Raw genomic sequence first — 26390 nt, forward strand, 5'->3', positions numbered from 1 at the left:
TTACTGTGTACCTACCTCAGTTAAATTGTCATGGGGGCAAATGGATTTGATCTTAATGTTGATGGGAGGGAGAAATTTAAACAAAGGAAGAGGAGTGAAGAGCACATTCCAAAAGTGACATCTGGAAACAGTCAACAGAGGTGCAAAGCTGGAATGGGCAGGGACCCTAGACCTATTTAGATGGAAGAGACTGTGTATAAGACTCAGGAATATCAGCTTGGAGTCATAGGTAGGGGTTGGATTGTAAAGGATTTTGAGTAACAGTCTAAAGGACTTTACTCCATAGGCAATGGAAATCTCTTTTAACATTTTGATCATACTTGCTTAATTTGGGAAGATTAACATATCTTTACACCTGTTGAACTGGCCAAAATATTTTAAGATAAGTTCCAGTACTGCAACATGTAAAGGTGGCCACATACATTTCTGGTTGCACTGAAAATAACAATGCAACCATTTGAAAATAATGTGGAATTGCACACCCATAAAAATGTTTTCACTTACAGTTATTTTAAAAACAGTTTTTCAAAAGTCCTTGGTGTCTTGTGGTAAAAATTGTAACACAGCATTATGGTGGAATGTTGAGCGTTCACTTGAAATTACAATTCTGAATACTATTAGCAATATGAAAAATATTTATGACATAATGGTAACTTTAAAAATTAAAGATTTCAGGATTGCAACTTTGTTGAAATTATACACACACACACACATTCAGACAAGAATTTTAAGGAAACTCTGATACACTGGAGATGGAGGATTTTGAAGAATTTTATTGTTTCCTATCATGTTGTCTAAGAAAAAGAAACATGAGGGAGGAGTAGAATGAATTGTGACAGAAAAGGTAAACTCAGTTAAAAGAGTTGCATTGATCTTTTAGGGACTCTTAACCTGGATTCTTGAACTTCCTATCATATATGCTTAGGGGTTTCTGAATTTTCTTGAGTTAACATTCCATACTTTCAATAGATCCTTAAAGTGGTTCATGACTCCTCTATTGCTTGAACTACTAAAATAAATCTAAGGGAGCCTGATTTTTAATGTGCCCCACAAACATCCTTTTAACAATTAAGAAATGAAAGAGAATTCATTCATTGAGAACTTTTCAAGAGGAGCTGGTAGATTTTACAATTCAGAAAAGATTTGAAAACGTGATTTAAAAGATCTCTTCCAGCTTGGGTGATTTTGGTGAACTTAGTCAGAGTAGAATTGGCAAACCTCTTTTTATTTAATTTTTATGAATGAATTGCTTCTGTATTATTCAAATAAGATTTCATATGTCACAAGTAATGTCATTTTTAAAAATGAACTTATATGTATTATATTCTTATACAGAGATTTATTCAGGGGAGACTGATTCTAGAAAAGGTGTGTGTGTGTTTAAATGTATAATTAAGAAGAGGTAGGAAAAGTTACTTTTGCCACTCAATCACACTTCAGCAGTGTGTTGGCTGTTTGAGGTCATTAATTGTAACAACTGACATGTCCAGAAAATGGCTATAAATCTTGTTTTTACACCAGTGAAAGAAATGGGAGTTTCTTGCTCTGGGAACCTGGACTGTATTTCTGTTAAATAATGTGGATATTACTGGAGCTGGGAAGGCCCAGGCGAGTAGTAAGGTTGAGGCATATGAAATTACTAATATTTGACCTTTTTGATCTACCAAATGGCCATTTCTTATGATTTGATCCCTAATATATTTCCTATTCCTTACAACTCCCTTTTTTACTCTCCTCATTTCTACCCCTTGTTTTTATATTCTTCCAAATTTCAGTTAGAATTACATTGTTGCTATTCTTTAAATTGTCTGATAAAATTTCTGATATAAAAAGATAATTCTAACTAAAGACTTTAAATACAATGCAGTTAGACATATGTTTTAAATAAAATGCATGTTGTGTAATATATTGATACATAAATAAATTGCCATAAAGGAGCTCTATATAAAGTGTTGCAAAGAGATATAGTGTTCAAGAAATTCTGGTTCATTTTAGTACTCTTGTTAAAGGTGTCCAGTGTTTTGGTTACTTTTATTTGACAAACTCTTTTCTTACACAGTCATTCTTAATTGTAATAATACCAGAGTTCTTTTAAAAAATACATTATACATTTATTATATATTAAAATAAATAAATATATATATTTACAAACCAATCTTAAATAAATATATACACTCTAAATAAGGTGGGGCAGGAGGAGTGAAGAGATGACAATTGAGAAAAAGAGAAGAAACTGAGAATTAATGAATGTTTTGTTATGATGGTGCACAGATTCAAAAAGAAAATAAATCTCTGCTGTTCTCTTGAAATATTTAAAAGTGTACCAATTCTTTTTTGCGGAGATAATTCATATTTTATTTTTAAAAGATACAATCTACCAGAAAGATATAATGATCACAAATTTCTATGTGGTTAGCAACCATCTTTGGATTATATAAACAAAACCTGAAAGATCTAAGAACCATTGTAGTACAGGATTTTAACTTACATCTACTAGAAAAATAATAGATCAAGTATACAAAACTGAAAGCATAGAAATAACACAAATAATCTCAATTGTAAAGATAAATATAAAATTTTGTAGTCAACAATGAGAGACTATAAATGCTTTTCAAACATCTAACATAAGCATGTTCAGTGGAGGTGATATCACTCTGTGAAGTAAAAATTAGGTCTGAGGGGTTCAAAACTATGTGAAATATTGTAATAGTTTTAGAACCCCCTCCAAGCTCAACTCTACCTTTAAAAATATCATATTGCTCTGTTGAGAAATCAGCTTTGCAGGCCAGAAGGGAGTGGCAAGAAATATTCAAAGTGATGAAAAGCAAGGACCTAAAACCAAGATTACTCTACCCAGCAAAGCTATCATTTAGAATCAAAGGACAGATAAAGAGCTTCCCAAACAAGAAAAAACTAAAGGAGTTCATCACCACAAAACCAGTATTACATGCAATGATAAAGGGTCTTATTTAAGAAAAAGAAAAGAAGATAAAAATGTGAACAATAAAATTACAATAAATACATATCTACCAACAATCGAATGGACAAACAAAATGGACAAACAGAACAGAAACAGATTCACAGATGCAGAGAACTTTTTGTTGGTTGCCAGATGGGAGGGTGGTTGGGGGCAGTGGGTGAAAAAGATGAAGGGGTTAATAAGTACAAATTGGTTGTTATAGAATAGTCAGGAGTATGTAAAGTACAGCACAGGGAGTATAGTCAATAATACTCTAATAACTAGGTGTGGTGCTGGATGGGTGCAGGATTTATTGAGATGATCACATATTAAGTTATGTAATGTCTGGTCACTGGGGTGTACAAATATATATATAATATCTTATTGTTCTTGTCAGGGAGAAATTAAACTAAATTTAAATTTAATTAAAATATTAGTGCTTGGTATTTCATTTCTTAGGGAGAAATTAAACTTAACATTTTTTCTCAATCTCCCTCCTTAACTCAGCATCACGATGCCTTTAGAATCTCAGCATTTTGCCTATCAGTAAACTATGAAAAAGCAATAGGATGTCAGTCTTCAGCCATCATATTATCTGTGGGGTTCCTGGGTCCCTGTACTGTTTACAGAAACAGATGGCTCTTGTGACACTTTCACCAAATAACACGTCACTTAACATATCTCTACCATGCAGATCTGCATCTTTGAGAAACATGTTCATTGATGCCTGTGAGCCTATGGCTATAGCATAGCATGTCAGGGTGGGGGAAAGAAACACTAATTAATTCATTTTTTCTTCTTATTTTATAGGCTAGTTTAGCAAAAGTTTTTATCTCACATTCAACCAGCTAATTGGCATCCCTTTTTCTTCCTGTAAGAGAATTCAAAAGAAAAGCATTCATCATTTCTGCACTGGGAGTACTTAAAAAATGTTGCAGAAAACTGACAGTGAATGTGAACTTGGGCAAATATAAAAGCCTGTTAACTAATGACAAAAATAAAGATCATGAAGGTAAATTAAGAGCTCAGGGTAGAACTCTTCCATTCTAGAAGAATTCCAGAAAGAATCATTGCTCATTTTCTAACTCATAGATGGTATTTGATTTATTTTTTTATTTATTTAATACAAACATAAAGCATCTACTATGTGCCAGCCATTGCTCTAAGTGATTTACAAATGAACGCATTTAATCTTCCTAGCAACTTTCTGATGATGATACTATAGTATCCTCATTGTACAGATGAGGAAACTAAGGCACAGAGGTTGAATATTCTACACATACATTATATTTAGAACTATAAAATATGGATAGAAAGCAATTCTTTTAACTGAAAAATTTCTGATTGTATCTATTTGAATAAAAGTCTAGATACATAATTTTAGATTTAAGTGAAGAATCATTTCTGTTAAAAAAGCAGACCTGACCTTTCCAAACATACCCAGCCCCAGCTGAGGGAACCACAAGCTGTGGAGTTGGGAAAGCTTCAAACAGGGTACTAAAGGCCAGTCACAAATAGTGTTTAACATTGGCCTGCACCAGAGACCATCCAAAAGACTAAGACTCCTAGCACATTACCTAATACATAGAAACAAACCCAAATAGGCAGCCAAAATGGGGAGACAAAAAAAAGCCCTAAATGAAAGAACAAAAGAATTCTCAAGAAGAAGAGCTAAATGAAATGGAGATAAGCAATCTATCCAATACAGAGTTCAAAATATTGATCATAAGGGTGCTCAACAGCATGAGAAAAGAAATGGAAACTATGAAGGAAATTAAGAATGACAGAGCAGAAATAAAGAATACATTGGAAGGGATAAACGGCAGATTAGGGGAAGCTGAAGATCAGATCAGTGAATTAGAAGACAGGGTAGAAAAAATCCCTCAATCAGAGAACCGAAAAGAAAAAAAAAAAAAACAATTAAAAAACAGGAGGATAGTTTAAGGGAGCTATGGAACAACATGAAATGTAACAATATTTGCATCACAGGAGTGCCAGAAAATGTGGAAGCTAAGGAAGGGCTAGAGAACCTGTTTGAAGAAATAATGGCAGAAAACTTCCCTAACTTGGTCAAGGAAAATGTTATACAAGTTCAGGAGACACAAAATCCCAAGCAAGGAGAACCCAAAGAGGCCCATGCCCAGACACATCATAATTAAAATGCCAAAAATTCAAGACAAAGAGGAAATCTTAAAGCTTCCAGCAAGAGAAATCCAACTATTATCTACAAAGGAGCTCCCATAAGGTTGTCAGCAGATTTCTCATCAGAAACTCTACAGGCCAGAAGGGAATGGCATGAAGTAGTCAAGATAATGAAAAGCAAGGATCTGAATCCAAGACTACTCTATTCAGCAAGGTTATCATTCAAAATAGATGGTGAAATAAAGAGCTTCTCAGACGAAGTCTAGAGGAATTTATCACCACCAAACCAGCATTGCAAGAAATGTTAAAGGGACTGCTGTAATAAGAAGTTGAAATAGAGTGAAAGAGAAACATAGGCATAAAGAAATAAAATGGCAATAGATAAGTACCTATCAATAATAACCTTAAATATAAATGGATTAAGTGCTCCAATCAAAAGACATAGGATAAGATAAGAAAACAAGACTCAAATATATGTTGTCTACAAGAGACCCACTTCACAACAAAAGATTCACACAGGCTGGAAAGAAAACCAAAAACTTTTGGAGGACTTTAAAGGAGAGATCCACAGCAATACAGTCATAGTAGGGGACTTTAACACCTCACTGACTTCACTGGATAGATCTTCCAGTCAAAAAATCAATAAGGAAATAGTGACTCTGAAGGACACACTAGATCAGATGAATTTAATTGACATTTACAGAACATTCCATTCCAAAGCTGCTGAATAGGCATTCTCCTCAAGTGCATGTGGGACATTCTCAAAGATAGACCACATCTTAGGACACAAAACAAGTCTCTACAAGTTCAATGAGATTGAAATCATATCAAGCATCTTCTCAGACATTTGCACTATGGAATACTATGCAACTATAAAAAAGAAGCATACTTTACCCTTTGAGACAGTATGATGGGACCTGGAAAGTATTATGCTAAGCGAAATAAGCCATTCAAAGAAAGACAAGTATCACATGATCTTACTCATATTTGGAATCTAATGAGCAAAACAGATCCAGAGATACAGAAGCATGGAACAGATTGATGAATCTCAGAGGGAAGGCAGGGGTGGGGAGAGATTAACCTAAGAACTTATATGCATTTATGCATAAACCATGGACACAGACAATAGTGTGGTGAAGGCCTGGAAGGGGCGGGTGCAGGGTGGAGGGAATCAATGGGGGAAATTAGGGCACATTTGTAATACTTTCAACAATAAAGATAAAACATTTTTTAAAAGTTTAAAGAAAAACACATCTGATATTATTATGTACTTAAATCAAAATGGGTACCAGGTCATAGCATGTAGAAAATCAATTACACACCAGAAATAAGTCTCTGCAGTCTGAGAGATTGCATATGGGAAACAGAAAGAAAGTACATTTTGGTGCCATATGTTGCCTCACCTGGTCCCCAAAATGGAACTACCTGTTTGAGAATGTTGTGTTAAGCAGGATGATGACTTAGTAATAGTCTAATGAGTTTAAAATGAAATATACAAAATTACATTTTCAAAGACAGAGCTGCTTTTGTGGATGGAGTAACTGCTGTCAACTTCAACTTTTCTTAATAAAAAGATATTGCAGGGTGAAAGAATTGCTTCAAAGGACCCTCTTCTACAGGGCAGTCCTAATGGCACCTTTTTAAAGTGGGGCAATGCCCATTCTTGTCATAAAATGACTGATTTTATTATGGATTTTGAGAAGCCTATTAAACCCAGTACCTCTGTTTACCAAAAAATGTTTTGAGTAGCCCACTGAGTAACTACTGTTGAAAAGTAACAGGTCACAGTGGGAGATGGAGCGAGAAATGGGCCTGCGGAGCATTTAGTGTTTAATGGGTCTGTGGCTGTAGTGAAGCAGTGTGCTGAAATAATTCTGATTAGGCTCGGTCAGTCAGACTGCATAATCAGACCCTTCTCTCCTCCATTCAGTCCTTACTGTTCAGAGCACCATCACAGTTTAAAGCACCATTTTAAGTAGTCCTTACACTGTTTTTTAAAATGCAGCCTTCTTTCAAATTCCTGCATGAGCCTTTTTTATACCTGTGGGAATAGCTAACTAGGAAAAGGTAAGGTTATGTTAACACATTAATAGAAAACCATAACCACATTCTACTTTCCAATGGGAATGTTTAAATTTATAAAATTCACTCCAAAGAAATGATTGGAAAATACCAAAAGGGATAACAGGCGTAAATCATACTCTCCAGCCTGGCTTCTGTTGCCTCAGTGTGTAACATATTGATAACTTGGGTGGCTGATTATTTGTGTTCCCTATCAGCTGGTGCTACTAATACATATACAGAGCAGCAGATATGTAGTCAGGAGGAAATACCTTTAAAGGCTTTCTCCCACATTTGTTTTATCTTTAAAAAAAGTAAAAAATGAATCAGAAAATTATTTTATAGTTTTCAAGTTTTGTTAGCAAATTTAAAGCTAATTCGAGTACAGTAAGCAGAGAAACAGCTGTGCAGAGGTAGGACACAAGCAGGATTCTCTGATGTCTCTACTTGGTTGGGTTTTAGAGGTCATGTTGCTGTGGTTATTGTTGATTTCCCTGACAAAATGCTTTGAAGGAGATTGTGGCACTTTAGTTGTGCTTTTGTGAAGAAAAGCATTATTCTAAGAAAGTCTTAAGAAGTGTTGAAAAGAGCTTCAAAGAAATATATCCACCCATTGTTCATGACAATCACTATAATCAGTGGGGAACAGATTTTTAGGTTTGTTCTTAGGAAGTGAATAACTGTAATTGAAAATATAGTAAATGGACACTTTGTAAGCTTGAATCATAGCCCATGAATGACTTGTAGACCTGTTTTTCTTGAAGTTTTTCCAGAGAACCGTAAAGCTTGAAAATAATCAGAAACTCAAGCAAAAACAGGTGGCTTAAGGATTCATGACAATGTCAACAATGTGGTCATACTATACATACTACATTTTAGAACACCTTCCATTACTTTCTTTAGGTCTTTTTAACATGAAATATAACTCTGATGTATTTAGGATTTTAATAAAAATACCTGTTCACTATTATTTTTATTTGTGTACTTATGTATTAATAATATCTGACTTACAAGAATAATAATAACCAACATTTAAAAGTTTTTACAGCTTGGATAGGTAAATACTAATGACAATAGATACTAGAGAAGCCTGAAAGAGGAATGAAATTGAGAAATTAACAGGTAGGAGAAAGGAAACAAATAAAAATACTTATAATATGGCTCAGTGGTTGAGCATCGACCTATGAACCAGGAGGTCACAGTTCAATTCCCAGTCAGGGCACATGCCCAGGTTTCAGGCTCGATTCCCAGTAGGGGGCGTGCAGGAGGCAGCTGATCAGTGACTCTCATCATTGATATTTCTATCTCCCTGTTCCTTCCTCTCTCTGAAATCAATTAAAAAAAACTTATAATATTTATGTTTACTAAGCTCTCACATTAAATTAATTGAAGCAAATAGAGTTTCAGACTACCATGAAAGGAAAAAGGTAGAAATTAGTGTTGTGAGTTATGTGGATGGCAGGTATTCATATATGTGAAGTAGGTTCTGATGTGAAATAACAAGCCAGTCTCAAGCAGTTACTGTGTCCTGTACAGAAAGATTATTCAAACAGCAACTGGATAGGAATTCTAAAATGTTATTTCGATTTAATAATAGGTTCAAAAAAAAAAAAAAAAAAAAGAAGAAATTATGTAACACCTTACATTTTTTTTCTATAGGTAAAAGTAAGGCGGTTTCTTTCTTACAACAATATTATCAAACCAGAATCTATGTGTAGTTTGCTAAATAATTTTGAGCAACTAGACAAATTTTTCTTGCTTCTAAATGAATACAAGGAAATGTTTAACCCCCATTGTATTGCCACAAAGCCAGGCTGATCGCCCTGGGAGGCCCCAGAGGTCTGGGTAGCTTTGGATTGGCTGTCAGAGGACTTTAACATTTTACTGCACATGGTCAGGCCACAGCAGGTTCAGTTGCCAATGATTTATCTGCAGAAATGCTCTGGGATGGGCACTTTGTTTAAGATTTTTCTTTTGCTACTGGAAGGAAACGGGCAGCAGCAAGATAACTTCATGTATAAGGTAATGTCTGTGCTTGTTTCTGTGCAGAGGCAAGTGATGTTTGACTACTTACTGGGACTGATTGATTTTTGTTCCCACTCTCAGGTATCATTTTAATGATTTGTTTAAAATTAAAGCCAATATTAGAAGTGTATTCCAATTGAAAAGGCTTGCTTGAAACATATGTTCTGTGTTCGTTGATTTGGTTGTATTTAGTGTGCTGATCTAGTTAGTGGAGTTTGAATAAAAAAATCGGTATCTTTCACATAGCTTGTGAAACACCTAAAAGAGGGATTTGGGCAAGACAATAATAGATTTAGTTCAAGTATTTTACTTGTCAAATGTAAACATGGTGAAAAGAAAAATAAATGGTAGTAGGTTTATATTTACTATAAGGGTATACCAACAGGCTGTGTTAACATGTAATTTCAATCTTCCTTGTCATTCTGTATATAGATGTTTGTTCTTAGTGATGTCACGGCCATTTTCATATTACCTGAAAACAACTTCCCAGCCAGACCTTATTCTGCCTTATCTGCCTCATTCCTGTTGGTTTGTTTTTATTATTGTAATGCAGCACTTTTGTTCACAAGGTGTGGTATAAGCTTTACCCATTTGTCTTTTTAATTAAATAAAGGATTCTGTTGTAATTCTTTCTGTACTAATTTCAGAGTTTCCCCCAAGTTTCTGTATTAATTTTCCTGTATTCCAAAGAATTCAGTGGTCAAGAGGATGAGAAAAAGATCAGGGCATTTTTTTTTTTAATGCCATAATTGGATTTGTTAGCTTCAGCTCATGAAATATCTTCAAAGATCACCTGTAAGATTATATTCACTTCTCAGGTTTTTGAATCTCATGAAATGAAACGGTGTGATTATAGTAATGCAACAAAGCTTTGCATCCTTGAAAACACCCTTAAAAATATCCATTATCTGACTCTTTACAGCTGGACATAGAGCAAGTGTGTTGAAAGGCATTCTGTTATTTTTCTGGGGCAGTTTTCTCTTTCTATGCATATTTTCCACTGACAATAGTAAAACAGCATTAAAATCACCATAAAATTAACTTACATTTGTATATAGTGCTTTTCAGTATTTGTTTTCTAGTTTGATCCTCTTAACTATTTTCTGCAGAAAGGGCAGTTCTCATTATTCCCGTTTTCAGGATGAGAAAAGTGAGATTCAGAAAGATTCAGCGCTGCACCCCAAGTTATCCAGCTTAGAACAAGCAGGGCTGAATTCTGACTCAGGCACTCGGGCCAGTGCTCTTTCCAAAACACCATGTTGGCTCCCTGTGCTGGCTGTTTGCTTTACAGATCAGACTGTTTGAACTGAGCCCTGTAATAGGAAGGCACTGGCAACAGCTGGTGTTAGGTGGATTAAAAATAAAACCAAAGCCTTTGGTTGGAAAGTGGAGTAATCAAGAGAGTGAGAGAAAAGGGAAAAAAGACACTAAAACCGCTGAGTGGTGTTAAAAGAATTGTGGGATAAGGGCAACGTGATTCATGAGGTTCGTGCTTCCTTTCTTTTCTTTCATCTAAACAAGTCTCCATTCCTCCGGTCTTCTTTCCCTTGTCTCCTGTTTCTTTTGAGAAATTTGCCATGCTTCGTGACTCCGGGGAACGTTTGCCAAACTTAATATTACAGTCCATTCCCAGAAAATAAGTATAAATCTATAAATCTGCCCTTTATGTGACACATGATCTAGGTCTCTTGTTTACCTGAATTACATTGAGAACAATATTTTAAGTTGCATTCACTTGCCATGTCTGCCTTCTTTTCATTATGAATTTTCTTACTCTTTAAATAACTATGCTCTGATGGTTTAATTCTACTGTTTTGTCAACCCATTTCTCTCTGACTTTCTTTACTGTACTCTGGTTTTCATGATTTTTCTCAGGAAATCTCATAATGGATACTAAATTGTATTATAGCCTCGCCCTGAAATTCAGATGAAAACTGAAATGCTTTTCAAGCCTTGACCCCAATTGAAATACTTGCTACCATGATGTTAGTATAAATAAAGTTTTTCAGTGTTCAAAGTGTTCCTATTATTGGGAAGTCCTTTAGCTGCAGTTGTCTTTGTTGCTGACCAGATCTGTTAATCCTGTTACCTGTGAGATCTTTGAACACTGGAAAAGTAGAAGAGTAATTAGATGTATCTTTTTGTATTAACTTTGTCTCATCAAACACATTGTATATGTTTATGCGTAGATTTTTACACATATTATGTGGTTAGCTATTTTTAAATGAACATTTAGTTTTTTGACTATTGAAGATTATAAAAAGAATTTAAAATGGCTCATAATTCATATCATCCAGATATCTCTGAGTGATATTTTAAAAAATTCTAATGATCTAAAGATGTGGATAATACATTCAGTTCTGAGATGATATGTAAATTTCTCCCCCTCAAGTCCTCCCTGAAGGTAAATACTGTTATCAGTCTCTTGTGCATCCTTCCAGATATCTTTCTATACTGTTCTAGCCAAAATTTATCTCTTAAATATAACATTTCAAGTTAAGATTATTATCCAGTCACTCTGTGGAATTCATTCATTCATTCAATAGATATTCATTAATGTTCTCTGTGTGTTAGACATTGTTCTAGGCACTGGGAATATAACATGAACAAACGCAGACAAAAATCTCTGTATTCGTGAAGATAGCAAACAGAATAAATCAATAAAACATAATATGTTAGATGGTGACGAGAAAAATAAAGCAGGGAAAGGGGATAGGGAGCTGGGTGTAGGTTGCCATTTTGGACAAGGCCAGCCACAGAAGGTCTCACCGAGAAGGTGACACTGAGTAAGGCCCTAACGCAGATGCAGGAACAGGCAATGCAAATACTTGAAGGAACCTCAAGCTCAGGAAAAAACATTTTTTTCTAAATGTCAAGCAGCATTTTTTTTTTTCTGGTAAGTCAGCCAAAATGAAGAAAAGAGAGATAATTTATTTAAAGTAATAATCCATTAATAAATGTCATATATCATTTCATTTATAGAATGGAAATTCTCATTCCTGTTTATTCTGCAGAAAATGAGACCCAGATAAAAAGTAAGAGTACTCCCAGCTACCTAGAGAAGACTCCATGGTAATCTAAGAACTCTCTGCTAGCACATTCTTCCTTCACCATTGGTCCTAAAGTTGCTAAGAACTTTTCCTCTAGGTTGGCTGCAAAGACTAATGTATTTTCCTCCTTTTCGCACCAGGGCTGTTTCCAGAATCTTCTCTTTGAGTAGTAGCCATTGTCATTACCTTTGTATAATACACGGAACTGTGCTCAAATGCAGCCACCTCCTTTCTGTCTGGTGAAGGGAATGTCTGCCCTTGTTGTTTCTTGGCAATCAGAGCTCACGGCTTACGCTTGCCTGGTACCTGGTGTCTAATTAAAGTGGTCTTGGCTAAACATGTTTTTAAAAGTACTAAATTTTACACACAGAAGTGTTAAAAGGCAGTGAGCATTTCTTTGGCTTATATGGACATAAGAGCATAGAAAAATGGGATAATAGTTTGCCTCAAAAATTGGTTTTGTGCATTCCTAGTGAGACTTAATTAAATAAAAATGCAAGCAGATTTGTAGAGGTTACTGAAAATCAAAGCTGTTGGCCTCATCCCAGACCTCTGTACCCAATCCAATAGATCCTCACCCCCTCCCCCACTTCAGAGGGAAGCTTTCACCCCAAGGTCATCCATACTGTGATGCAGTGCCTGTTGAAGAGTGGCAGGTGTGTTTACTGAGAACTTTGATAGAGCTCTATCAAGTCATTTGTGCTTTTGGAGAGCAATGCTAAAAACAAGACAATAGACTCAGAATGAGTCACTTATGTTAACTAAGACTTAGCTTACAGTTTTAGCTCTCCCAGAAATGGCATCTTAAACCGGTCAATCAGGAATCGTTTGATCAGCAATAGTTAGTCTGCCTGATAGGTCCCTACCATTCCCTAAAGAAAGTAACCTTCTATAACCAACTCCCTTTTTTTTTGCCTAGTATAACTTCCTTGTTCCCACTCTTCCTGCCTATAAAAGTCGTTCATTTTGTACAATTCCTCGTAGTTCCTTTGTACATGCTAGTTTGGATGCTATCTGATTCAAATAGATTTTTCCTCAAATAAACTCTTAAATTTTTGTAATATGCCTCAGTTTATCTTTTAACAGTTTACTTGCTGATTTGACTACATCCAAATGTGGCATGTTTTGGTCCTTTCTAAGATGGTTTGATCAGAGGGAAACTATTATTATTGACAGAAAGGGAATGGAGTGGAACGCTTTAAAGAAAAAGTATTTTCTTAGAAGTAATTCAAATAAGAAACCACAGCTAGATGAAGAAGGGTGTGATTAATAATTAAAAGCTGTGAAACTCTACCCATATGCCACCCTCACTGGATCAGACCACTAATGTTTGCTCTGAACTACTATAATCGCCTTCTACGTGGCCTTCCTGTCTCAACTTTGCTCTCCTTCAGCCTACCTCAGTACAGCTGTTCCAGTCTTTAAAATGGAAGTCAGGTTATGCCACTTCTCTGCTCAAAACCTCCCAAGGGCTTCCTGTTTCACTCAGAGTGAAAGCCAGAGGTCTTGCAGTGATGTACCAGCCCTACATCACCTGGTACCTCATTCCACCTCTGCCTTCATCTCCTACTTTGCTCACTCGCTTCAGCCACCCTGTTTTCAAACACACAAACTCCTACCTCAGGGCCTTTACATTTACCTGGAACCCTCTCCTTACCTGCAGAGCCCTTTTGCAGTGACTCTCACACTCAGGTCCCTCAAATCTTTACTCAAATCACACCTTCTCAAAGAGGTTGAGCCCTGACCTCCATACTAAAATTGTAGCCTTTCCCTATGTTTGCCCTTTCATCCTCTCACCATACTTTATTTTTTTATTCTAACATATTATATTTATTTACTTACTTATTTTGCTTACTATTTGTTTTCACGGACTAGAATATAAGCTATGGGAGAGCAGAGATTTCTGCCTTCTTTATTCACTGCTGTCTCCAGCACCGAGGACAGTGCCTGGTACCTACTAGGTACTCTGTGGTAACTATTTATCAAATAAATGAATGAATCATGGAAATTTAACTGAGGAAGAGAATTTATATTCTCTAAAAGTAACAAAAGTCTTTGGGTCACACAATAAAAAACCTTAAAATGAAAGAAATATAGTGTCTACACAGCCCATGGCTACCAATAGACATGTGTCCTGGGTGTGCCATGTAGCTGCTTCAAAAAGAAAAGCCTTGGATTCTCCAAAGTCATACTTTAATGCAGATGATGCTGGGAGTAGCAATAAGAATAACAAAAGTGGCGGAAATTGCAAATGGTTGTTTTGCTTCCAAAGTAATGATTTTCTAAGCAAAGGAATTGAATGGAAAATAAATTAACAAAACTCTGTATCTCTGAAAATGCAAACTTCATTTACATTCTGATCTGTGCAGTTTGTCAAGCTCAGTGATCCAAGGTCAGAGGGCACTTGTATTTGCATAGTCCTTGCTTTGTTAATTCACCTCTGACTACATCTCTGAATTCCTTTTTATGATGGTGGCATTCTGATAACAATAAAACCAAGTTCTCATACACCAGAAACATTTATACAACACTTTGACAATTCTAACCGAATTGTCCCCAGAGACCTTAAGAGATAGATCGGGATTATTAACCCCATTTTGTACAGAGGGAAAGTAATTTGCTTAATGTCACCAGGTAAGCTATTGAATTCATAAGTTAACTGCTTTATTTAGACATAATGGCTAGTTTAATACAGGTCATGCTGCATTAAAGATGACCTCTTTTTAAATGGACAGCTTCATATTTGGACTTAACTTTAGTTAGTGACCTGGAACTAAGTGTTTCAGATTTCTAGAAGACCAGGGTTTCAAATTCTCAAGTTGGGAGACAGACCTGGAAAACTGAGAGATTTGAGACTCCCAGAGCCATTTGGGTATTGACAAGGAATAGGCCACTCTACCCAGATACTACTATGGAGAAATTTGTAATGGTAGGCTGAGGTGTGATCGGGGGTCCTCCCAAGCCATAATTTAAATTCTGTTTGAATTGCTTTGCTTTTACTTTTTAGGTTAATAAAGTTCCCCTTGGAACTTAACTCAAAAAATGAGTAGAACTAAAGTTGACAATCAGTACTTGCATAGATAACCGAGAAATGGAGACAAAATCCTCATTAGGAGGTCCCGAGTGCCAAGCAATATTATGAGAAACACAGGATAAGCATTACTGAAGCTACATTGAAGTTTTATTTGTAGCCCATTTTATTTTGTTTCTGTTGCAGTTCATTTCTTTTTTCTTCCAGAGCAGTATTATGAAAAGACCTCAAATTCAGTTCAGTGAACATGGCAACTAATCAGGAAGTTGTGAGGGAAAATAAAAGTGAGAGGACTACTTGTGAGTTCATGTCTGTAGCAAAAAGAGACTAGAGCATCTAAAGAGAATTTTGTAGCAAAAATGACTTGCCAACTTTGAATACTGATAGTGAAAAAAAAAGAAAAGAAAAATGTCTAGTCTTTATCCAAATGTTTGAAAGTTTTTCAAACCTCTTTCATTTCATCTTTATAGTGAGATTTGTTTAGTGCCAACAACAACAACAAAATGTACAACCAAATTATATTTTTTATTTTTAAAAATATTTTCTTTCCCTTTCTTTTATGGGAAATGTATTCATTTCTTACATCTAATTTACTGCATTTTTATCCCTTTCTCTACAAGCTGACTTACTATTTGTAATACCTGCTAGGAATATAACAATGGGTGTTTTAGTTGGGTCTTTAAATCTTTGTGTTAAAAATCAGACGACTAGCCCTGGCTGGTTTGCTCAGTGGTTAGAGCATCAGCCCTCTTACTGAAGGGTCCCGGGTTTGATTCCTGGTCAAGGGCGTGCACCTGGATTGAGGGTTCACTGCCCTCCACCCCTGAGGCGCATGAGGGAGGCAGCTAGTAGATGTGTCTCTCTCACATTGCTATTTCTTTCTCTCTCTTTCACTTTTTGTTTCACTCACTCTCTCCCCCACCCTTCCACTCTTTCTGAAAAGCAATGGAAAAATATCCTCATGTGAGGATTAACAAACAAAAAGATCAGAAGACTTTTGCACATGAAATTTAAAAATGTTCATATCCAAGTATATTAAATTGGCCAGACCAAAGTGTAAATTGATAGAAAAATAAAAGTGCTAGCTTTTAAATAAAGTCAGATTAAACTTTACAGTTAAGATCTTTGTAAAGCTAAATTTCAAAAAGTGATAGTAGTAGAGGCTTCTGCAAATAAGCTATAATTCCCAGGACCTATGAAATCAAGGGTGCTTTGGTGTTTTACAATAAAATGGAACTCAAACATCCTTGGGAGCATTCTTCTGGCTATATACATTGCCTTCTTAAGGTAATATAAGCAGAACAACAAATTCACAGATCTCAATTGTATAAATAACAATTTGGTGAAAAGGTGAATTGTGCAAATTATATCGGTCAAGTCTATACAACTTTCCTGAACTTTGAGGGGTAGTCTGGAATCTATTTTCTTGTTCAGAGGTCAGATTAGCTCACAACAAAATTAAGTTTGCTCATTCCCACCCCTATTTTTAATCAGAATTTGCAACACAGAAATATCTGTCACCTACTTATTGAATTTTTAAATCTGCCTAAATTAAAATAGTGAGCATGTGACTAATCTGATTATATATGAAAAGTGGAGTTTTCTTATTACCTTATATATCTGCTCTTTGTATGCAGCATTATGCCAGTCTGAAGTTTTTTTTTTCTGTTCGACAGTAAATAGTAACATTGATACCATATTTTAAAGGCTCTGTGTTGGATTCTTTGTTCAAGTTCTTAAATAATTATCCAATTGATGCAACATTTACTTAAATGTCCCATTGTCACCTTATGTTTTGTTTTTGTTTTATTTTTTTATTGACTTTATTGGGGTGACATTTGTTAATAATTATATAGATTTCAGGTTTACAATTCTATAATACATCATCTGCATATTGCACTGTTTGTTCACCATCCCAAGTCAAGTCCATTATCACCTTATGTTGATGAAAGATGCCTAAGTAATCATATTTTGTGATGTTTAATACACTTTCTTTATTTTTTAAAATATGTTTTAATGATTTCAGAGAGAGGAAAGGAGAGGGAAAGAGAGATAGAAACATCAATGATGAGAGAAAATCATTGATTGGCTGCCTCCTGCACACCGTTTACTGGGGACCCAGCCGCAACATGAACATGTGCCCTGACCGGAAATCAAACCCTGACTAGGAATCATACCCTGACCTCCTGATTCATAGGTCGACACTCAACCACTGAGCCACCCTGGCCGGGCCATTTTATTTTTTTTATAAAATAGTTTCACTGTTTGTTTGTTTCCCTCCCCCCCAAAGTATCCACTTTAAACAGTATTAATCAAGTATGAGCAGGCTTACAAATTCAGATGACTGACTCACTTTTAATCAAAATTAGTTTCATTAGTAGATTATATTAGAACCTTAAGAGATTCTATGTTTTGATCAACTCTAGAGAATTAAAAATTGGAGTGATGTTTATAATTTCTCATTTGATCATCATAATTCTTTCATATGTTAATAACTATCTTTCATCTGAAAACTTCAAAGAGTTTCACCTATTTTTATAATTGTATAGGAATTCACTTGTAGTTCTTGCCCTCATTTTCCGTTGGTCATTTAAAAATTGTTAGAGCAGCAAAGTAAGTATTATTTTTGAACAAGTGATTACTCCTCTCCCCTCCCTTCAGCCTCCTTAAAGTGCACCAGTCGCTCCCATTGCCCTTAGGAAAAATAAAGGCTGAAAGATCTGTAGGGCGCTATGTGGCCTGACCTCCACATGCTTCTTCACCCTCATTGGGACCACTCTCCCTTCTCTCTGTTCTGCTCAGCCCGGTCTCCTTCCCAACCGTGCTCATCAGATCTCAGCTCAGTCATTGTTTCCTTCAGAAAGACCACCCTCATTGACTAAGCTAATTCCCATTACCACACACTCCGGGAGCTCCACACACCTCTGCTTTGATGACTTTTCAAAGTTGATATTTTAAATTCATTTCTGTGATTATTTGGTCAATATCTATCTCCTGCAGTAAACTATAATCTCCATGAGAGCAAGGAAGGTTCTGGTTTGCTTAGGTTTTCATTATTATTTTTCACCACTGTATTTCTGATGCCCAGCATAGAGATTGGTAAGTGATGGACATTTAGTAAATATTTGTTGAGTATATGAGGGAATGAATAAATAAATGCTATATGTGGGAAGCACTTTTAAAAATTCTGTTCACTACTGTATCTTCAGAGCCTAGAACAGTGCTGGGTTATAGTAGTTGCTCATTAAATATTTGTTGAATGAATTTTTTCCTGACTTTTGGAAGACAGGAAATGTTAATGGGGTAGTGTAGGATGTCAGTTGAATTTTTTCCTGCAAATATTCTATTATATTCATTAACTTACAGAGTTAGAAGAACATCCATAGTCATGTGTGTTTTTTATTGTGGTAAAAGATATTTAACATAAAAATTACCGTTTTAACCATTAAGTGTACAATTCAGTGGTATAAGGTACATTCACATTGTTATGTGGCCATAACCAGCATCTATCTCCAGAACTTTGTCATCATCCCAGACTGAAACTATCCATTGAACAATAAATCCCCATAGAGCCATGTGATTTTATAGAACTTTTTTTGTTTGCCTTAGAAGCTTTTCTTCTCAGCACTTTTCATGAAAGTTCAGTATGTAAATGTGAATTGCTTTTGCTTCTTGAATAAGGTTTGGGTGCCTACCCTTCCTCTGTTTCATTCTGTATCTTAATTGGTGATAACATTATCTGGAGGCTGTTCCAGGACAGGGATGCTCAGGGGAGCCTGGGGAGCCTGGGGCCACGCTGGGGAACATCTGCCCACCCAGGCATGAGATCTCGTCTCCCCAATTCAACCCCAAAGCCATCTTTGTTTCTCCCTCTCATCACCAGCCCCTCTACACACACACACACACACACACACACACACACACACTAATATACATTCAAGGTCACTATCCTAAGACTTTGAGCTGCTTAAGGATTGGGATCATGTCTTACTTGTTTAGATTCCAAGAGCTCTGTAATGTTTGTTGACAGAGTGTGTTTTCCACCCTATGGATAAACTTTCCCAATATTACTTTCTTCTAGGAAGGAAATTGACAACTTCACATAGTGGTGTATTTCACTGTTTAACCGTCATTACACTAGAAACATTCTTCATCATGTTGCTCATGGAGTGTCCCGTGACCACCTGCGTCAGACCCCCTGGCACTGCCTATTAAGGTGGATTCCCAGGCCCTGCCTACACCTACTGAATCAGATTCTCTCAAAAACGTTCAATCTTCCCCATGTTCTAGGTACAGTGTTACTTCATATACCATTGTGTAAGTCTTCTCTCTTTGTTTGGTTTACATTTAATGATGCTGAAAAATATTTTCTCCTTATGTGCTATAAAAACTCTTAGGACCTTCATATGTTTACTGACAATTTAGCTAGCCTTCTTCAGACTTTTTCTTCCCTAAGAGAAGTAAACACTGTTACTTTAATTGTCTTTAACTGAACTTATTTTATATTCTTTAATCACTTTTGCTCTACTGCTCTGAGTATACTAATATTTTTAAATTAAATATGTTTCTGCTAGATTATACACACAGACAAAGGACCAATGAAGAATAGATTCAATTTAAGGTTTCTATTATGTTTGTAACATGCTGACTCTACTAGATAGGGCAGAGCTAGCTGGTGTAAGAAACCTCCAAATTGTAGAAACTTCTCTGGATTTGAGTTCCTTTCCTACTCGTGTAACATTCTAGTGCTCATAATGTACATCATTTATGTGAAGTGAAGGATCTCCACTCGTCACCCTTCAGAGGCCTATGCTGACAGAGGCCATGCCATGTGACTTCTAGTCACACTGAACATTGACATCCAGCCCACAGTGGATAGATAAGAGGAATGGGAAAGATATTCTTGCTTCTTAACATTAGGGAAAGAAGTGACATATATTAGCTCTCTTACATCTCACAGTCTCACCCAGATGCAGGGGGAGCTGGAAATGTAGACCCTGGACAGGGAGCCTCTTCCCTGTAAGCACTCTACCTGTGACTGCTAGCTGTTACTGCAAACTGGATCACTGGGCTTCCATGTATAGTTACAGTAATTCCTCCTATAAAACCATAAAATGTGCATGTACTATATACCATGAAATGTTACAATAATGTATGTGACAGTGTGCACTGACAGACAGTGAGATGGCGTATGTACAAGCCTGCCGTAGATCAATGTGATTTGCCCACTATTGGATGTTTGCACCAGTCTGTAAGGTAGCAAATGGTGATGTCACTTGAAGCAGTCAAAGCTTCTGGGGGTGGTTAACCTTCAATCCGTTTAATTTGATTTATCAAGGGGTCAGCGGTTTCCTTTCTCTGAAAGGTAAAGCAGAAATGTACAGGGGAAGCGAGTTTCCCGTCAGAATGGATCCCATCAGCCTTTCTCCCATCCTGATACTTAAGAGGTTATGGAGTTGGTCCCAAGTCCCAACAAATTTACTAGTCTTGCAAGAGGCTAAAATTGGGGCTAGAAGTCAGTACCTTGTGTCCCCAGAACAGGAGCCAGCCAGGTGGTGGTAGATGTTCGCTGCTCTGCATACTGTCAGGTTGGGGTATTAGTTGGAGAACCTGCTTTATTTCAGACCATACTCTCTGCTTTTTGGAATGTATTAAGTTTCATAGTCTGCTAAAATGGGGAGAACTGGGTTTCAAGATGATTTTGGCATTTTCCCATACCAAGCTTTATTAAGCTGCTGGAAGACAGACATGCCCCAGAGAAACCAAAGATAAATGCCAATTTTAATAGGGCTGCTTGTTTATCCTTTTGTCTCATTAATAAGTATGAATGGACCCTAAATTCAGTCAAAATATCATGTCAAAAGCAGGAAGTTAATAAAAAATAATTGTTTTGGGGTTAGTCCATGATTTTGATACTACTGAAGTTTTGTTAAGACCAAGGGTTAAAAATAAGTTTTTAAATTGCTATCATTTTATAGTGATAAAAGGGCAAAATAATTTTGCATGCTACAGAAATACATAGTAGTGCAGGGGTATAGATATATTGTTACAGGTAAGGTTTTCAAAATTGATATTCTAAAAAGTATTTCTCAGCTGTGTTTACTTCTTAAAAGTATAAACTAGAAATAAGTCTCACAGTTAAAAAGAGTTGGCTTGAGGGGTCAGATGCTTGATATTTTAATGTAATCTATCCTTTGTTATATCATCAATAAGGCCAGTTTTTAGAAGCCATCCTCACAGAAACCAAAGAATAAGCATGGTTAATGTTCTCATATTATTCCAGAGAGTATGAACAAAATGAGATTTTGAGAGTTTTTGCTTAATGATTTTTACCATCTAGTGTTTGTAATAACAGATTTTCAGTTGTATTAAATGTTATGGATTCTAATATTTAAAAAATAATAATTCCTGCAAAAAATTCATGCCAGTCAATAGTTCGATCTACTTTGGAAGGATTAGGGTAGGTCAATATTTTATTTTTCCATGAGTGGCTGAGGCAAGTATTCATGTTCTTGAATTATTGAATTTTTACGTAACACTTATGCACCATTGAATTACTTTAATTGTAATTGGTTCATTGTGTGTACTGTGGCCTTTGGGTTTACATTTTTTACCTAAATATTATTCACCTTTTCTGAAGGTTACTTTTAAATTACATCAGATCTCATCTTGATCTTTTGACTTAGGACTGGTTTTATTTAATAGGATAAGTTGATTATATTTTGGTAAAAAAAATTAAACGGTTACTTTGTTATTGGAAAAATAATCCTTAGCAATGATGTATTACCCTATTCTGTCCTTCTAAATGTGTTTCAGAGTGATGAAAACCCATTGACACAGTTGTCAAAGCAAGAGTAATGAATGTAACAAAAATTCATTCCCTAGAAATATTTGGCATAATTGCTGACATAGTAATACAATTAATAGTCTTTTGGTGGTCTTTGCAAAGGCTTGAGGGTTTAAATCATCACAGGGAGGTTAAAAATGAAGCAGTGCCCTATCAATAACATTAGCAAGGATGAAATAACTTTTCCACATAATGCCTGTGGGAAATCATACCTATGCAAAACTACATATGTGTTCTTTTGACGGAAATTTGCCCTGAATTGAATTATACTAAAAACTATTCAAACTAACCAAAAGAACCACACTGACTCTTTAAAATTTATGTTCAAAAAAACTTCTTCCACACCATACCCAACAGTATTTTCATACCTGCCCATTTTGTGAAACATTATTAATAAAAGATATACTTGGCAGAGGGGCATAGAAATGATAGTGCAGTTAAGTGTGACTAAAAGCTGGAAACCACCATCTCCCAGGAGGTAGTGATAGTTACGAGCTCAGGCCACAGAGACTTCCCACTGCCAGCTGCTGAGTTCTCCCTACTTGCTTCCTTCCTGCAGGCTTTGACCCTGTGGGCCACTCTCCTCCCCTCCTGATCCCCTTAGCCCTTGGCTTCCTCAATGCCTCCCTCTTGGTCTGACCATTCTTCCGACAACTTCTGCCCTGCCCTCAGTAGCACCCCAGCTCCAAGTTTATTCTGTCCTCTCTCAGGAGCCATAGTGTAAAGATGAAGAAGCACAAGTTTTGGATTTAGACAGAAACAGTATTGTATTCCAGATGTACTACTTGCTAGTTGTGTAACTAGAGCCATTTATTTGACCTCTCGGTGCTTCAGTTTCTGCCTATGTGTTGAAACAATAGTATAATTATAGAATTGCTGCATCACCTGCAATATGTATACAGGTCTGGGACATAGTAGTAGCCCATTTAATGTTAGCTCTCTTATCTCTTGTAGGTAAAAATTACAGTAAATTAATTTTTGTTGGCATGTGTCTTTGATTCATTCCCCCATATTTAGCTATTGCCTCTAGTCATCTGTGATACAGATTTTCAGCAATAGCTCCACAGCAATGTGGTATAGGTTCTTCAGACACAATAAGGGGTGCCAAGTAATTAGGGTGAAGATTCCCCTAAAGGGCTTGGGTCAGCAAACTAAAGCACTTGAAGTTTTTATTGATTTCACCATACATAGAAATTTGTTTTAAAAAAGACTTTAAGAAGGAAGGAACAGGCTACCCTTTTGAGTTGCATATATATCTTACCATGACTTTTTGGAGATGAAGGATTGTAGTATGGTTTGGCCAAGAGACCCAAGAATGCTTATGTTCTGTTCTGCCTGTGAGGTCCCCAAAGGAGATATTTGTAGTGGTAACACTGACAAAGCAAGAGAAAATTTAAATGTATCATTAGCTGAGGCTTTGGCCTTGAGCCCCAATACAAAGCTCTGCTACAATAGGCTAGAAGACATGATAGGCTCCTGTTCCCTAAGTGAAGTTGGCTTGAATGACCTGAAAGTAAAGTACTCTGTAGGGCAGGCTCTGATTCCCTTAAGCCCAAACCAGTGTCAAGACATTAACACTACAATGTGAAGAAAAAGACGGATCCAGGGCCCACATCCAGCAACAGGGAAAAAGGATGCGGAGGGATGTTTCTCAGTTGTGAAGTATGGCACTGGGGTAATCCACCGACCTCAGGTCATGGGCACGCCCCAAAACAAAGCTGAGATGCCTGGGGAGAGATGGTGGGAAGATGGAGAGGAGAGAAATGAGACCACAGCCACCTATTGACCTAATCAAATTCTACCTATAAGGTGCACTTACATATTGGACAACAGGAAGTCACAAAATTATTCTATTGATAAAGTAAAAAATATGCAATAATATCAGCTGTCGTGGCCAAATCAATGTTCTTACCCTGAAATAAGTGTTCCATCTGTGTATTCTGATTCATCTTGGGGAAGAGGCAAATGTGTGCTTGTTGTGGGTAGGCTTAGGGAGGAGGCAGTGATTACCCCCTAGAAGCCAATAATCTTGTATGTTGGTAACTGAAACAACCCTCTAAACAGCCTCCCTTTCCAACCTCCACCCTCTCTCAGTCAGTTACCCACACTACTGACAAGTTTTCTTTCATCTCACCTAAAATCTTCATTAGGTCCACATTGTTATCAAGTTCAAATCCAGACTCATAAATTGGGAGGTGTTCAAAAGGTCCTATGCACTCTGCTTTCAAATGACCTCTGTAACCTCTTCTTTTTGCCATACTCTCACCCACCCCACCCCCCTTAATCACTGTGCCTATAGCTTCATTGCTCTACTAGAGGGACACATCACCCACTTTGTCATTGCCATTCCTTTGCTTCTGCCCTTCGACTCAAGATGCTGTTTCTACCCACCTTAAAGGTTCAACTTTTGTGTTATCTCTTGTAGAAAGCCCCCTTCTTCTGTGCCCCCTTCTTCTGTGGTTTCATAATGCTTTATAATTATTGCATTTTATGATGGTTAGTGGTAGTTCTGTTTTTCCCATTAACATCTGGACTGAGATCCATTATGATAGGAAACATGTCTTGTTTACATTTTATTTTTTTCCTTGTTTATGTTCATGTAATATATTGACAGATACATATTAAATGTCCTGTATGTTTGTGAAACTGAATTATTGCTTGTAGACATAGCTTTGAATCCCTGTGGACTCTTTCCTATACACCTCTAGAGAGTTTTTTTTTTAAGGGGAACTTTTAAAAATGGGTTTTAATTCCAAGGAAGAGTCACTAACCTTTGCAACATTAACATTTTGTTCTGATAAAATATCATTGCATCAAACCCAATGAAAATCTCTATTAAGATTAGTTTGATATGTAATTAAGATAAAGCTTTTTGCAATTTAATACAGAAAATACTCTATAATACATGCATAAACTAAAACATCAGAGCTGATTACACATCTTATTTTATTAAGGGAATCACAGTTGTCTTAATATTTGCGTGCAGCCGGGAGCTCCTGAATTGACACTTGTTTCTCATCTCTGAAGGGTTTTTCAGAGGTTGATAGTATGACTTCTGTTTCCAAAAATCCAAAGTCCAAAGAACTACAAATCCCCCTTTAGAAAACCGTGATGTCACTGAGTTGGTTGTCTAAAATAGAAATGAAACCTACTGTGCTCAACTGTGATTGTACTATTCCCTGTCTGTGTTGTCCTTCTCTGGCTAATTCTCAGCTGGAATATTTGCAAAGGAAACACTTAGGCTGAGGAGAAGAGAGCTAGAGAGGACCAAGCTCTGGAGCTGTCCATAGCTGAGTCTTTGTCCTAGTCCGGTTGGGGCTGCTCCCCTCTTGGCTATTCCCATCATCTACTTATGTCCTCATTGAAAACTTGGGGACGTTCAAAAACAGTCAAAAGAATTCCTGCTCTATTAAATGAAAAATTTAATAATAATAATAAGCAGCCCACAGCAAGGAAGTGTTTTAGCCATACCATATAAATGCATTACAAAAATCTCTCTATTCCCATAAACTGAAAAGAGGAAACAGACATGACTCTTTGGGATGGGTTCTATTAAGGGGATAGTAAAGTTTTAGTTACCTCTCTGCTGTCACTTGTGATTGAAACCAGCAGAGATGTGTTTTGCCAAATCTCTTCATAATTTGTCTTTCCTTGCATGGTCCCTCTATAACTGTGTTTCCCATCAGGGAGTCACCAGGAGTTAATGTATTGTCAATCTGCTGTGATTGATGACAAATGTCTTAACATTTCTCCCTACTCTTCAACCCACAGAGCAATACTGAGAAGACTTTTGGTTTTTAAGTATTAAAAGGAAGAACGACTTATTCAGACCTTCTTCAAAGGTAGGAGCTTATCTTCTTAAAAGAAGGGAATTATACCATAAAATGATGTGATTATGTGATATTATTGCCATATTTAATACCTTTTAATTCAGAGAGTATGATAAAAGACAGAGTAGGCATATAGATGCAAAAATATTAATCATACTGCTTGTCAAAAAGGATGGATCAAATGCATAGAACACATAGTGAAGAAAACCAGCCCTTCGTGTCCTATCATAGTAATACAATTTTTGTTTTACTAAATTATTAATTATAAACTTCAAGAAGTAGACAGCAGAATAAAAGCATTGCTAGTAAACAACATTTTCTGAAAGAATCAGATTTAAAATGACAAGAATTGTTTACAAGAAAAGAGTTTTCTTTGTTATTTAATCATTTATCAAAAATCTTCCAAGAACATATTATCTGTACATGATTTTTCTTGTCTCACAGT

General features: G+C 36.3%; 1 protein-coding gene across 1 annotated transcript in view; it reads left to right on the forward strand.

Annotated features, from left to right (window-relative positions):
* The window catches only part of NRCAM (neuronal cell adhesion molecule), a 320485-nt gene that overhangs the window by 138977 nt on the left and 155118 nt on the right, over positions 1-26390 (forward strand). The window contains exon 3 of the mRNA XM_087821087.1: positions 25887-25957. The gene's annotated coding sequence lies outside the window, so the exon portion shown is untranslated. The remainder of the gene's footprint in view (positions 1-25886; positions 25958-26390) is intronic.

Source organism: Miniopterus natalensis, chromosome 10 (assembly GCF_054644295.1).
Source record: "Miniopterus natalensis isolate mMinNat1 chromosome 10, mMinNat1.hap1, whole genome shotgun sequence".
In the NCBI taxonomy this organism is placed as follows: domain Eukaryota; kingdom Metazoa; phylum Chordata; class Mammalia; order Chiroptera; family Miniopteridae; genus Miniopterus; species Miniopterus natalensis.